This window comes from Pelobates fuscus, chromosome 11 (assembly GCF_036172605.1).
Source record: "Pelobates fuscus isolate aPelFus1 chromosome 11, aPelFus1.pri, whole genome shotgun sequence".
Lineage (NCBI taxonomy): Eukaryota > Metazoa > Chordata > Amphibia > Anura > Pelobatidae > Pelobates > Pelobates fuscus.
The window spans coordinates 73,525,524-73,540,419 of NC_086327.1; the positions used below are offsets into that span (position 1 = coordinate 73,525,524).

The 14,896-nt window shown below is 44.1% G+C and overlaps 1 protein-coding gene across 1 annotated transcript in view; it reads right to left on the minus strand.

Annotated features, from left to right (window-relative positions):
- The window catches only part of LOC134577993 (serine/threonine-protein kinase SBK2-like), a 189,594-nt gene that overhangs the window by 109,322 nt on the left and 65,376 nt on the right, over positions 1-14,896 (minus strand). The window lies entirely within an intron of this gene.

The window sequence follows — 14,896 nt, forward strand, 5'->3', positions numbered from 1 at the left end:
ATGTTTACTTTATGTGTCTAAAATAAAAATCTCTAGAATTAGGGGTATATATTGTGCTATTCTTTTAAATTCAGTTTGTATATTTCATACTGATACTGATTGACGGAAGATACTGAAGGATGTAAAACTATGCTATAAAAGTGTATGCCATCAGTGCCTCCATGCACTGTTATTGTGTTCCGCATGGTGATTGCTGCATTTATAACTTTATCTTTGCTACAGGTACTTCTTTGGGTCCCACTGCTTCAACTTTAGCCCTTACATGAGGACTTTCTTTTTTCTGGACCTGATTATTGGGAACTAATTACTGACAGTCTCTGGTGATTCTTCTTCTCATCATCGCACTTATATATTTGTTGTTGTATCTTACCCTAGTGAACTCTGTTGTATAGATTACTCTTGATCTTATTCCCTTACATTTTGGCTTACTACATAATTAAGAAAACGGATTGCTATATTGGATTACTTTCTCCTCTAAAGCCATTACTCAAACTGTCTAAAAGGTATGTGACCTCGGCTATCATTCTTGGATTTACATTACTTTGTGTCTGCCTCCTATTTGGACTGATACATAGTTACTGACAATTGCTTGCTTATTAGATTATTCTACCTGCTCTTTTATTATTTGGATACATTTATTTATTAAATCGGATTTCATATCTTTCACTTGGATAAACCAGCAAAGCAGTAGTCTTTAATTACTTTGATAGTGCAATAAGTTTGACATCTATACTCAATGATATCAAAGACTCACTGGTCAGTGTTACCACCATTTGGAACCCTGTCTGCACCAACCACAGCTTCCCTGCACCCGATACAGTCTCTATCCCCCTGCCCCTACCACAATCTGTATCCTCCCTGTGAACACTAGACCCCTATCCCCTCTGCACCCAAAACAGTCCCTATACTCCCATGCACCTACTAGAGCCTCTATAACCCCCTGCAGTCATTACAGCTCCTATTCCCCCTGCATCCATTTGCACCTACCTTCATCTGCTACAGACCACTACAGAACTGTAGATCTCTACAGGATACTATGCGTACACTAGGCCTCGGCTGAGCATATTAACAGGGTACTAACTGTACCCCCAATTGTGGCCCTAATAACACGAAGAGGCTACTTTGGCACTGAAAGAAAAGTAAGTTAAAAGGATTATTTTAATTGGATTTTTTTTTTTTTTTTTAAATAAAGCAGGACATTCTTTAAACTAACTACTTATATGGGAATAACATATATAGATTACACCCTGTTGCAAATTATTATGCAAATTATATTTTTTCTCATTTGCCTAAATAATTGATGTAAATAACAGTCAGCATAATTCTCATGTTATCAACTATTAAGAGTACAATTCAAATGTTATTGAACAAACCTCCTAATGATAACAGTATTTTTTTTAAACATAAAAAAACTTACAATACACTGTTCCAAATTATTACGCACAGTAAGTTTCAAAACACTTCATAGGTTGTAAAGAACTGAAAATTTTCATTTTTTGTGTTTGCAGCATATTTACTAAAATCAAAAGCTATTTCAATCAAACTTATAACATTTTAACTTAACATTTTAACAGGTCACGTTACATTTTAACATAGGACCCCTTATTTGATAGCAGCTTCACAAGTCTTGCATCCATTGAACTTGTGCGTTTTTGGACAGTTTCTGCTTGAATTTGTTTGCAAGATGTCAGAATAGCCTCCCAGAGCTGCTGTTTGGATATAAACTGCCTCCCACCCTCATAGATCTTTTGCTTGAGGATGCTCCAAAGGTTCTCAATAGGATTGAGGTCAGGGGAGGATGGAGGCCACACCATGACTTTCTCTCATTTTATCCCCATAGCAGCCATTGATGCAGAGGTATTCTTTGCAGCATGAGATGGTGCATTGTCATGCATGAAAATGATTTTATTACGGAAAGCATAGTTCTTCCTTCTGTACCAAGGAAGAAAGTGGTCAGTCACAAACTCAACATACTTTGCAGAGGTCATCTTTACACCTTCGGGGACCCTAAAGGGGCCGACCAGCTCTCTTCCCATGATTCCGGCCCAAAACATGACTCCACCACGCCTTGCTGATGTTGCAGCCTTGTTGGAACAGGGTGGCCGTCCACCAACCATCCACTACTCCATCCATCTGGACCATCCAGGGTTGCACAGCACTCATCAGTGAACAGGACTGTTTGAAAATTAGTCTTCATGTATTTTTCTGCCCAATGCAGCCGTTTTTGCTTGTGAGCATTTGTTAATGGTGGCGGAATAGAAGGTTTATGCACAGTTTCAAGACTCTGGAGGACTCTACACCTTGATGTCCGTGGGACTTCAGAGGCACCAGCAGCTTCAAATATCTGTTTGCTGCTATGTAATGGTATTTTAGTAGCTGCTCTCTTTATCCGATGCATGGATCTGGCAGAAATCTTCCTCAATGTGCCTTTATCTGCACGAACCCGTCTGTGCTCTGAAGCAGCCACAAATCTCTTAATAGTGCGATGATCACGCTTAAGTTTTCGTGAAATATCTAATGTTTTCATACCTCGTCCAAGGCATTAAACTATTTCACTCTTTTCGGCAGCAGAGAGATCCTTTTTCTTCCCCAGATTGCATGAAAATGGAGCTCTGCTTAATAATGTGGAACACCCTTCTTTAGTAGTTTTTCCTTAAATTGGGCTCACCTGGCAATCTAATTATCACAGGTGTCCGAGATTGTTTTCAGTGATCAAAAGAGATCTCCCTCACAGGCCCGCTAGCAAGATAATCCTGGCAGCCGGCAGGGGAGAGAGAGAGAGGACCCGGAGGAGCTCTAAATGGCCGCTCTGCCGGGTTCTCCTCTCACGAGCTTGGAGCGTTGCCGCGGTTACCACGGCAACGCCTCGAATCTCGCGAGAGTGAACTCTAGCAGCTCCTGAGGCTGCTAAGGTTCACGCTCACCACCTAGACCACCAGGGCTTCCCCACCTGACCACTAGGGATTGCCTTCCACTGTCCCCCCTCCCAGGCAAAGGTAAGCAGGGAGGAGGGAAATCAAAATTACTATTTTTTATAAATTAAAAAATATATATATAATTATTAATCTACCCTCCAACCCCACAGACCCACAATAATTATCCCCTATTCACACACACTGCCCCCATACACACACACACTGCCCCATACACACACACTGCCCCCCCCCCCCATACACACACACTGTCCCCCATACATACACAATGTAAGTGAGCTACCTAAATTTAGGACCTCTATTTAATATTTTGGGTAAGCTTTTCAAGTGAATTACTATTTTGAAAAATATTTTAATATTTTGATAGTTTTTGATATATATTTGATTTATATACGTTTTTAAAATTTTGAAAAAATTTTTTAAAGGCCTTAGGTCTTGGTTCAATATTTTTGGATAAGTTTTTTTTTAAAATGATTTAATAGTCTTGCACCAGGGCTCTACTTTAGTTTCGCACTGCATTGTATTGGAGTGCATGATTGCATGTCAGGGAGTGGAAGGGGTGGACCATGCTAATGCTTGGGCCATGCTAATGGTTGCCCAGGGTTAAATCAATATTGAAGACGGCCATGTTGCAAGGTTAATGAACTTCTAGGTATTAGAGTGTTCTAGGAATTAGAGTCCATATTTATATACAATACAATGCAATATCTACAGAGGCTGCAAAAATAGCAAGAAAAAATAAATATATCATATCTTAAAATAGCTGTGGCGGGTGCGTGGCTAAGCGATCCACCAAGATGGCTGAGTAATCTGCTCCATGGACCATCGGCATTCTTAAGCGTGTAGACGAGCTTCCTTAACCCCAAACCACAGCATACCTATCTGAGGGAGGCTCCAGAGAAGCATGGCTTTGAAATCGGCCAAAAGAGTCAAGGTTCCACCAAACAGCGCTACAAGTTACGGCACTGACATTGCCGAAAGTACAGGCCCAAGATGGCGCCTTCAGACCATACTCTCCTGCGTCCTACTCGGACAAAAGTGACTGCACGTCTGTCTCCTTACCTACCTTGGCTCCAGTGATGGATCTTTCAATCCACAGGATGCTGCAGGCAGGACCTTCAAGCCTACCTTCAGTCAGACCTAGCTAAAGTGGCAAGAGACATAAGGGAAGACATACAAGTCCTGGGAGATAGAACGTCCCATTTAGAAAAAAAGACAGAAGAACTAATCGCAGCCACAACACGTTGGCGGATGCTTACACAGAGATCTGCGCAAAAGTTTATCGACTTACAGATAAAGTGGCTGATCATGAGGACAGAGATCGGCGCAGCAATGTCCGCATTAGGGGTATCCTGGAGGATGTGCCGCTGACAAAATTAAAGGCCTATGCTGCTGACCTTTTTCTTGCATTGGTTCCTGAGTTGACCACTCAAGATTTGCTGTTGGATATAATTCATCGCCTGCCAAAACCGAAGCACCTCGCAGCAACGATACCATGAGACGTGGTGCTGAGGTTTCAATACATCTCAAAAGAAAAAGTTATGCAGGCCGCATGGCGAGCCCAGACCCTTCCTGATCGTTTTGCCGAAGTCGAACTCTATGCAGATCTGTTAGCAACCACCCTACTCAAGAGGAAAACGCTGGCACCAGTTGCAAGAGCCCAGTGAGATGCCAACATCATATAACACTGGGGCTACCCAACCAAGCTACTGCTCAGAAGGAACGGCGCAGAAAAATCCATTGCCACGCTGGAGTAGGGCAGCAGGACTGAAAGACTGGGGCATACCGCTTTCACTGTCACCCACTGGCACAAAACGAGAGAGGTCACAGCAGTCTCCCACTAAAGTATTCAGGTACTGGAACGGGTCACTTGTGCCCTCAGGTGCTGGGACTTTGCTATTGCCTCCGCAGCCTTCCATATAAGGGTGTTTCAATCACTCCTTCCAAATTTCGTTGGAGGCAATTAAGTTATGCAACCAGGTTTAATGGGGATATGTTACTTTCCTCCCCCCCACCCCCTCTCACCACTATATACCAGTGGGGTTCCGACATTTGGTAAACCTGTCACGAGGTAAAGGGTTTGCGACCTCTAGGTTGCCGAGCTGATTGGAGCTGATGACCCGTTGCTAGTTGTTCCCCCCCATAGACTAATGGGAGTCATGCTCTTTCCGTCAGTACTACATAGTACTCCCCTAGATGGATACTTGTATATAGTCTTGTATATAGTTCTGTTTATACCCTGTTTAAATCTCTCCCTCTCTTTCCCCCCCTCTTACATCCCCGGCACCCTACTGATACCTGCCCACTCAAGATGGCTTGGGCCCATCAATCAGTGCTAGTGATCACCTTCTGGCAGACGCAGCGGCTGCTGTGATCGGGTCTCCTTTCTTTCTGGGCTGTGGGAGGCTACATGTACTGCAATCCCTCATAGGGTATGCAGACGACCGCAACATGGTGTGTTGCGACATAATACCCCATACTATGGCAACCACCTACCAACACATGTACTCATATATCAGTAACAATGGCACTGTATGAAAAATTAATGAACATAGACAAAAAATAAACAAAAAACAAGTGGAGGCTCGCCCTAACTGAAGCCAAAAAATGCAAAGCCCAGGTGGATTTTTACCAGGAAACGCATTTCAAACGAGGCCATACACCAAAATTCTGCTCCAAAGTCTTCCCACATGATTATCACTGTTGTAGGTAATAACGTCTCCTTTGTCCTTGTCAAAAAATGTGTGATAAGAATGGTAGATATATTCTGTTAAAATGTTATATTAAAGGAACACTATAGTCACCTAAATTACTTTAGCTAAATAAAGCAGTTTTAGTGTATAGATCATTCCCCTGCAATTCCACTGCTCAATTCACTGTAATTTAGGAGTTAAATCACTTTGTTTCTGTTTATGCAGCCCTAGCCACACCTCCCCTGGCTATGATTGACAGAGCCTGCATGAAAAAAAAACTGGTTTCACTTTCAAACGGATGTAATTTACCTTAAATAATTGTATCTCAATCTCTAAATTGAACTTTAATCACATACAGGAGGCTCTTGCAGGGTCTAGCAAGCTATTAACATAGCAGGGGATAAGGAAATCTTAATTAAACAGAACTTGCAAAAAAGAAAGCCTAAATAGGGCTCTCTGTACAGAAAGTGTTTATAGAAGGCTGTCTGTGCAAGTCACATGCAGGGAGGTGTGACTAGGGTTCATAAACAAAGGGATTTAACTCCTAAATGGCAGAGGATTGAGCAGTGAGGCTGCAGGGGCATGTTCTATACACCAAAACTGCTTCATTAAGCTAAAGTTGTTCAGGTGACTATAGTCTCCCTTTAATAACGAACCATATACCCTGGTAAATGTATATGGACCACACACAAATCAAGGTGAATGTCTAACCAAAATTCTTGCCATGGTGACGCTACACAAATTTGGGGACGTCATCATAGGGGGCGACACCAATTTCATCTTAGACTGTCAGCTGGACACCTCCTCAGCAGGGAGGGTATCCCACACCACTGCGCAAAAAAACCCAAGATAGTTTCTGAAATCAGAAACTAATTACAGCTGTACTTCTCCGACAACACGACTCCAGACATAAGCAGTGAACATGTGTGGCAGGCCCATAAATCCGTGATCGGGGGTACTTTGTAAATCAGCTAGCTATGTTAAAAATCTGAAAATTCAAGCGTACACCTCCATGATAAAATAACTGACAGATCTTACGCACAAAAATAAGACAACCCTGTCCCCCACATTGAAGGACAACCTGGTGAAATTACAAACCAAATTGCGTGAAAAGGAACTGGAAGGGGGCGGAGCTTGACAGCCGACACAAACGGTCGCACTCTTCTAGAGCTCCGAGGCCCAAACGAGCAAAAACTGACAAAAATTCACCCAAACGGCTACAGAACCACGGCAACTGCCCCAGGCCCACATCGTAACAAGATGGGTCGCAAAACCACCAAAAAAAAGCCGGGGAAAAACAACCCAGGACTCACCATCGGAGACATGTGGCGGCAGGCCAGAGGCGCAAACGAAGCTAACATGGCGGCGCTCCACGGAGGTTGTTCGGACTTCTCCGACGACCTCTCAGGGGAGGAATATCTACCAACCCACACAGCTGGACGACCCTCACCGCCGTCTAACACCACCCAGGACTCCGCACCGGTAACAGTGGCAATCCTCAGGCAGATGCTGTCGGATCACCACGACGATATCCACAAGGAGATCACAGCGCTGAGGGGGGACCTAAAGGGAGTAACAAGCCGCCTAACTACAGTGGAGACCCTCACCGACACAAATATTGAGGACATTAAAGAACTCAAAAGCACTGTTCTGGAGCTCCAACTACAGCAACGTTCTCAAGAACACCGCATGGCCGAGAACGAAGACGCCAGACGGCGTAACAATCTGAAGCTAAGGGGGCTCCCAGAGAATACAACGGAGGCAGACCTCCCACAGGTCGTCAACCGCTTGCTCAAAACGATATTACCGCCGGCACAGGCAGAGAACATCCACCCAGAAAACATATTCAGGGTTCCCAAGTCACCTAAGGCACCTGCCGGGTCCACCAGAGACACCATACTTGTGTTCCGGAACAGCACTGACAAAAAGGCGCTACTGGACGCCCTAAGGGGCAAAACGCCCCCGCAGTTCGACGGCAGGGCTCTGAGCTTCTACGCGGACCTCTCCAACGGCACCCTGGCCTGGAGAAGATCCCTTCAGCCACTGACCACTCTCATCCGTCAAAGAGGCCTTAGTTACCGCTGGCGGCCATCCCACACCCTAACGGTCCAACAAGGTACTGACTTACACCAGATACGGGAACAGAGTGACGCAGTCCCACTCTTACAATCTCTAGGCCTAACGCTGGACTCCCTCAAACCACAAAGCCAGACGAGCCAAGCTTCCCAGCGACACAGATGGGACCCAACTAGGACTGTCCCATTTGTCCCTCAAGGCCTCACACCGGACCCATACGCTACCATCACCACCTGAACTGACCCGCGACTGGCGGCCGCATGGCTCACCGGTCCCGAAGGCAGGCATGGTCACGCGGAACTCCCAGCATACCAAACCACAGCTGCAGTCGGGTCAGTCACTACACAGCCTATCACAACCTACCTGAACTGTGTTTTATGCTCCCAACGTCTGGGGCCACACCGCAAGTTACGCCTCCTGAGGCATACAGCGGACTTTGGGTGAGAACCCTTCCCACACCTGCCTACACATATATAGGCCTCCGAGCCACGTCTTGCCCTCACACCTGAAAAACAAGACATCCCCACTCTTGTTTATCTACAGTTGTACTTTCCATAATGGTTTATTGTTTTGTTACCCTGCTAGCAACCAGAGTAATTGTGCTTCTTAAGATGCCGACCTGTAAAAGAGATGTTTTGTTGTTAGTTTTGTTTTTTTGTTTTTTGAGCTCCACAGAGATCTACAATATGCTTATGACAAGACTCTGTGTAGTCCAGCCACCCACAAAAGCGAAGACAGAGGAGGTTTAAATGTAGTCCATAACGATTATCTCTGTGATGCCACTACTCACATATTTAATAGCTTGTGTGGTTATTACACATAATCTGTACGCAATAGTCTCTCTGCACACTGGCACTCATGACGTAATTTACTTTTCATTTCGTTTGAATCTTTGCTAAGCGTTATTATGCTTATTACTATGTGAATGTTAACACAGAGGCAGACTCCGAGGCGTGTGCATTTTTACAGCTCTAAGACTAAATCAGCGACCTCACATAGTTTGACATATGTTTTGCTTTTGGGCTACATATTACTTCTCCTGCAAATAAAACGTGAAGATGATAGAGCAAATGTTATCAGCAAATGTTACGAGCAGATGTTATATGCAAAAGTAGGATTTCCAGCTACTTAACTGACTGCAACGATGACCCAGCTAGCATGTACCTAGACAGGTGGATCTCACTACCTACCATAACTAACCTAGCAACGTCAAGCATAAATTGTTATACACCTGTTTAACCTCACTCTGACGATACACTCAGTTAGTTCAACTAGTTAATAATCATACGATACTGTAAAGCGTTACCAAGTCTGGTCAGCATACATACTACAGGGTCTAACATGTATTTCACTGCTGAATATTACTTTCATACCTCAACCATGTACCTACCAAACATAAGCTAAGTTATATGCCACCCCATCATTACGACCCTAGCGAGTTGACCTGTAATTAAGCAACCAAGCACTAAATTAAGCTACCGCTATATCGTCTCATAAAAGCCTGTTCAGCATTTGACTTGTTACTTGTTCTGTTTATTAATACAACAAAATGTGCAATGTCTTCCCATGCCACACTGCTGTTATAATATGTCTACTTCTCTGCTTACACCAGCTATTGTAGCAGTGTAAACATGTTTGTACTCACTATGCTGCACAAATAAATAAAGATTGACAAAAAAAAAAGGAACTGGAAAAAACAACATCACTACTAAAACGATATAAACGCAAATTTTGCACAATGGGAAATAAACGGGAGCACTATTGGCTTCCCAACTTAAGGCACGCTCCAAAAATGCAAAAATTGCATATGTGTACTCACAGGCCATAGATAAAATCATTAACCCACAAGCCGTAGTAGAAACATTTGCCTCCTATTATGGCAAATGATGTAACCTCAAAGACAACCCATCAATGAATGTTCCCTCACCAAGCGACAATTTTTTAGAAACACTACACCTCCCCAAACTGCTCCCAACAGAACTAGACAAACTGACAGCTCCCTTTGATAGTTTGGAAATATTGGAGGCCATCAAACACCTCCCCAAACACAAAGCGCCAGGGCCTGATGGCTACACAAATCTTTACTAATGCTGACATTTTATTCCCGCATATGACAACGCTTTTTAACTCCTGCTTCTCTAAGGGAGCCCTACCTAGTGATATGTTAGTAGCACACATCTCTACCCTTCCCAAACCAGGCAAACCACCTACACAATGCCAACATTTTCATCCCATCTCGCTCCTAAATAGCGACATCAAACTCTATGCCAAGATCATTGCAAATAGACTGGCAGACATTCTTCCTCTTCTCATACATAATGATCAGTCAGAGTTTGTTCGGGGACGACAGGGTTCGGATAACACAAGAAAAATAATCAACATCATATCACACATGGGTTCAGCAAAACACAGAGGTCTTCTCCTAACACTTGATGCGGAGAAGGCCTTTGACTGACTACACTGGCCATTTATGGAGAAGGTGCTCTCACAATTTGGCTTCTCCAACTCACTAATTCAAGGCATCATGGCTCTATACAATAACCCCACTGCCCGAGTTTCAAACGCATAGTTCCTTTCTACCCCGTTCCAGATTAAGAACAGCACCACCCATCCACATCTCTGCCAATCATACTGGACTTACTGACGCAATATGGGAATGTCTCTTACTACAGACTAAGTCAGGCAAAGACCCAGGCCTTACCAGTAGGACTCCAATCGGTCACAGTAGAAGCACTCAAGAGGACTTATGACACTGACTGGAGACACAAGACTATCACTTACTTAGAGGTACAACTTACACCTACCATTGGGGAGCTCTTCGCACATAATTTCAAGCCACTACTCGCACAATATAAAAAAGATTGCCAGTCATGGAAGGCAGTCAAACATTCATGGCTGGGCAGGATAAATACAGTCAAACTGGTAGTACTCCCCAAGATCCTTTATCTATTTAGGATGCTGCCTGTGACTATTTCCCCCACTTTCTGTAGACAACTGCAAAGAATTATCTCGAGCTTTGTGTGGGGAAAACTGAGACCCAGGACTGCTGACTCTTGGTTGCAGAGGAAAGGAGAGGATGGTGGGGTGGGGTTGCCTGATCTCTCTGTCTACTACAAGGCGTCCCAACTGGAGACGGCAGTGAAGTTACACACACCACAGAACACTCTCCAATGGATAGACATGGAGAGACAGCAGGCCCCTCAAGGTTCTCTGGTGGATCTCATGTGGACCCCTACATAATTAGGACCCAAATCCCCTCTTGCGTCCAACCACAAAAATGACACTATTATACTGGGATTGGTTCCAACAAACGTGCAGTGTTCACCTTAAATTACTACCTAAAACGTCCATCACGGCCTTAAGAGCGGTCTCGCCGGGAACTATCCCTCCAAAACTGGCCGAAATCGGCCGTAGATACAGTCGAGAAATTTTTTACCAATCGGTTATAACCCCATTCCCAGAGCTCCAGCAGAAGAACAGTCTCCCCAACTCATATATTTTCCCCTATTTACAAATCAAAAGCATAGTCTCCAGATACGCCTATAAACCCCAGGAGGCCTCAGATCTCCTTTTGGACAAAGTGCGAACGATACATAACAGATGCTGGCACACACCCACTAAACTCAAGACATTATCCATATGTTATAAGACAGTACTCCAATCAGTATCAGACAAACCCCCTACCTTCCAAGCTCATTGGCATACAGAGGGTAATGAGACGCTCACGGAGCAACAATGGTTAGCCTCTATCAATGTCACCAAAGGTATAACAAGCTGCTATTCCTACACAGAAGCCCACAGAAAGCTCATATACATGTGACATGGCACGCCACACAGGCTAAACAAAATCTATTCAAAGGTGTCCCAATTATGCTGGAGATGCGGAGTGGAGGAGGGCAACATGACACACATTTGGTGGAGTTGTGGGGACATTCAATCCTTTTGGGGTTATCTACAGAAAAACCTGGCAGCTATGCACATAGTTGACCTGCCTATCCAGGCAAAACTCTGTCCATTTCTCTTCTTTCCTGCGCACATACCTAAAACACATAGAGACATGGCAAATATATTATTTCTGGCAGTCAGGAACCTTATCACAATCCATTGGAAACAGACAATATGCCCCACTAAAACTCTCCAACGGAATAAAATGAACTTGTACATTTGAACGCATGTCTCTTCTGACGGTTGCACAGTAAGCTACCTTTGACACTTGTTGGCAGCCCTGGGTAGACTATGTGAATGGAGAGTTTGGGTCAGATCGTTGGGGCTGGTGTGGTTTATGCTGTTTCTGTTGTAAATGCATGCCTCCTCCCTCACCCTCTTTTGTTCCCCCCCAGAGAGAATAATGCTGATTACTGTGCAATAACCCCTGCATAATCCTGCAAATAAAGAGGCTCTCCCTGGAAGAGCACAACAAGAAATACTCTAGGAAGCCTGTAGAACTCACAACCAGGCTTCTTGGGCTCATAATCATGTACAACATGGGATGTAAGTTTGGTATGATTATCTTGATGTAAACTATCTCCCTGGATGTACCTTGTTTCTTTCAATTCTTCCCTGCTGTACCCCTTATGTATTTATGCTACAAAATTAATAAAAATGTGCAGATATGTAAATTCTATATAATTGTTAATCTATGTTGTTCGAATAGCTTGCACTAGCTGTTGTGGCATTGCAAGCCTGTTTGTACCCTCTATGCACAATTAAAATAAAGAATTAAAAAAAAAAATAGCGGTGGCAGTAAAATATTTGCATATATGTCTCATTACAAAAAGGAGACAATCAGGGTTATTCAAAATGAATTCAAAGAGAAATTCTAATTTAAGGCCAGAGAAGCTGAACCGAAAGCATAGATGACTTTTCTTAGAGGATTATTACAGTTCAGTTATTTTGACCCTAAATTTGAAATTCACTTAGATTTCATCTTGAATTGTCACGTTAGTCAATAGCCCTTAATCTCAGTTGGGTCCCACCAATGCTTTTCCATAGGAAAGTATTGGCAGGCAAAACACTGCAATGTGCCAATCAGTTGGTCTCTATGAGACCATCTATTAGAAATATCAGAGTGTTCCTCTATTTTCACTAGAGGCATTTAAAGCCTGTAATTTAAACATTGGCAGTCAGTAGACAGAGAATGTTTAACTACTTTACTACTTGGACATGGCACCCAGACTTCTTCATTGAGATGTAGTGGTCTGGGTGCCCATAGTGTCCTTTTAACATCTTTTTTGACATTCTTTTTTTATTGAGTTTTTCAAATAAGCACAGGAGACAGAAAAAAGAAAGGGGTGGGGGGTATCAAGCGTCAAGATACATTGTATGCTTTTAACATCTTTTAACCTAATGAGGTATACACCAAAATTCAATTTTTAGAGGGACACTCCAGACACCAAAATCTTGCTGAAATGTTTTATGAATGAATAGTGTGTGCTATTTCATTTTGCAAAAAGTGCAGATTTCAATATAAATATGCACTTTAATAAATTAACTTTGTTACAATCCCCAGGCTTTAACGCAGACAACAGGTCATGTTACTTCCTGGTTTGTTTAGATCAGTGGAGCTATACTCAAGAGCCGGGAAATTTCCCAGAGCACCTGCACACCTGCAATGCAAAGATTTCTCATTGAGATGCAGTGAGAAGTTTGTGATAGGACATTCACGGAAAGGCTGGGCTGGCGGAAGAATGGGAAGGCTTGCAAAGGCAGCAGACAAGAGAACTGCAGCTTTCGCAAGCTGTTTTTAGATATACATGATTGGAAAAAAATGCATAATTAAATACATGTCTGTTTCATTTGAAGTACGAGGTCTGTCCGGAAATAGTCCAGCCATTGTTAATATAACAAGAACGGTTTGCGCGACATTGATGTAACCTGGCAGCCAAGGAGAGTGGGCTTGAATGTGCATAAATAAATAATGACAACTTCACTGTACTAAATCAGTAGGGGGCGATAGATGTCGTATACTGTGTACTGTGTGGCCGTCGCATTCAAAATACTGAACGAGTAGAGCAACAAATCTGCATCAAATTTTGTGTTAAGCTTGAACATTCCTCCATGGAAACTATTCGGATGACTTTCAGGGACGATGCAGTGAATGCAGCACAAATAAAAGTGTGACACGAATGCTTCAGAGATGGCTGAGAATCTGTTGAAAGATTTGGTTAAAAAAAAAAAAGGATTTGATGGTATGCCTTTTATGTCTGTGTGTCTATATATCTTTGTGAATGTGTGCCTGAATAGCTATATCTGTATGCATGTATGGTCGTGGGTCTGTATGTTTGTATCTTTGTTCATATATGTCATTATAATCACAAGACACGAACAAGAAACACTCATAAACAGCAAATGATCACTAAAGTCGGTCCGATAGCCATAACCATCTCTTCAGGGATGAGGCCCACAGGCGGCAAGGACGTATTAAAAGTGACCAACAGGCTGACACAACATGCAAACTATAAGAATACCTATCTTTAAGCCGCAACTCGGTCACCCATATGTAGTGATGTCGCGAACATAAAATTTTCGGTTCACGAACCGCGAACGCAAACTTCCGCAAATGTTTGCGAACCTGGCGAACCGCCATAGACTTCAATAGGCAGGCTAATTTTAAAACCCACAGGGACTCTTTCTGGCCACAATAGTGATTGAAGGGGGGGGGGAGGAGACCTACTCTCCTTCCCCCCCGGCCCCCACCCCTGGGCGGCGGGTGGGGGCCATAAAGATAATGAGGGGGGGACCTACTGTCCTCCCCCTCTCCGGCCCCCACCCCTGGGCGGCGGGTGGGGGCCATAATGATAATGAGGGGGGGGACCTACTGTCCTCCCCCACCCGGCCCCCACCCCTATGCGGCGGGTGGGGGCCTTAAAGATAATGAGGGGGGGACCTACTGTCCTCCCCCTCTCCGTCCCCCACCCCTGGTCGGCGGGTGGGGGCCATAATGATAATGAGGGGGGGGGACCTACTGTCCTCCCCTCCGGCCCCCACCCCTGGGCGGCGGTTGGGGGCCATACAGATAATGAGGGGGGACCTACTGTCCTCCCCCTCTCCGGCCCCCACCCCTGTGCGGCAGGTGGGGGCCCTAAAAAAAACAATAAGGGGGGGACCTACTGTCCCCCCCCCCCCACCCCCACCCCTGAGGTTATTATGGTTTTTTATTTGCCCTTTTTGGGGGCTGAAAAAAGAAGATTTTAG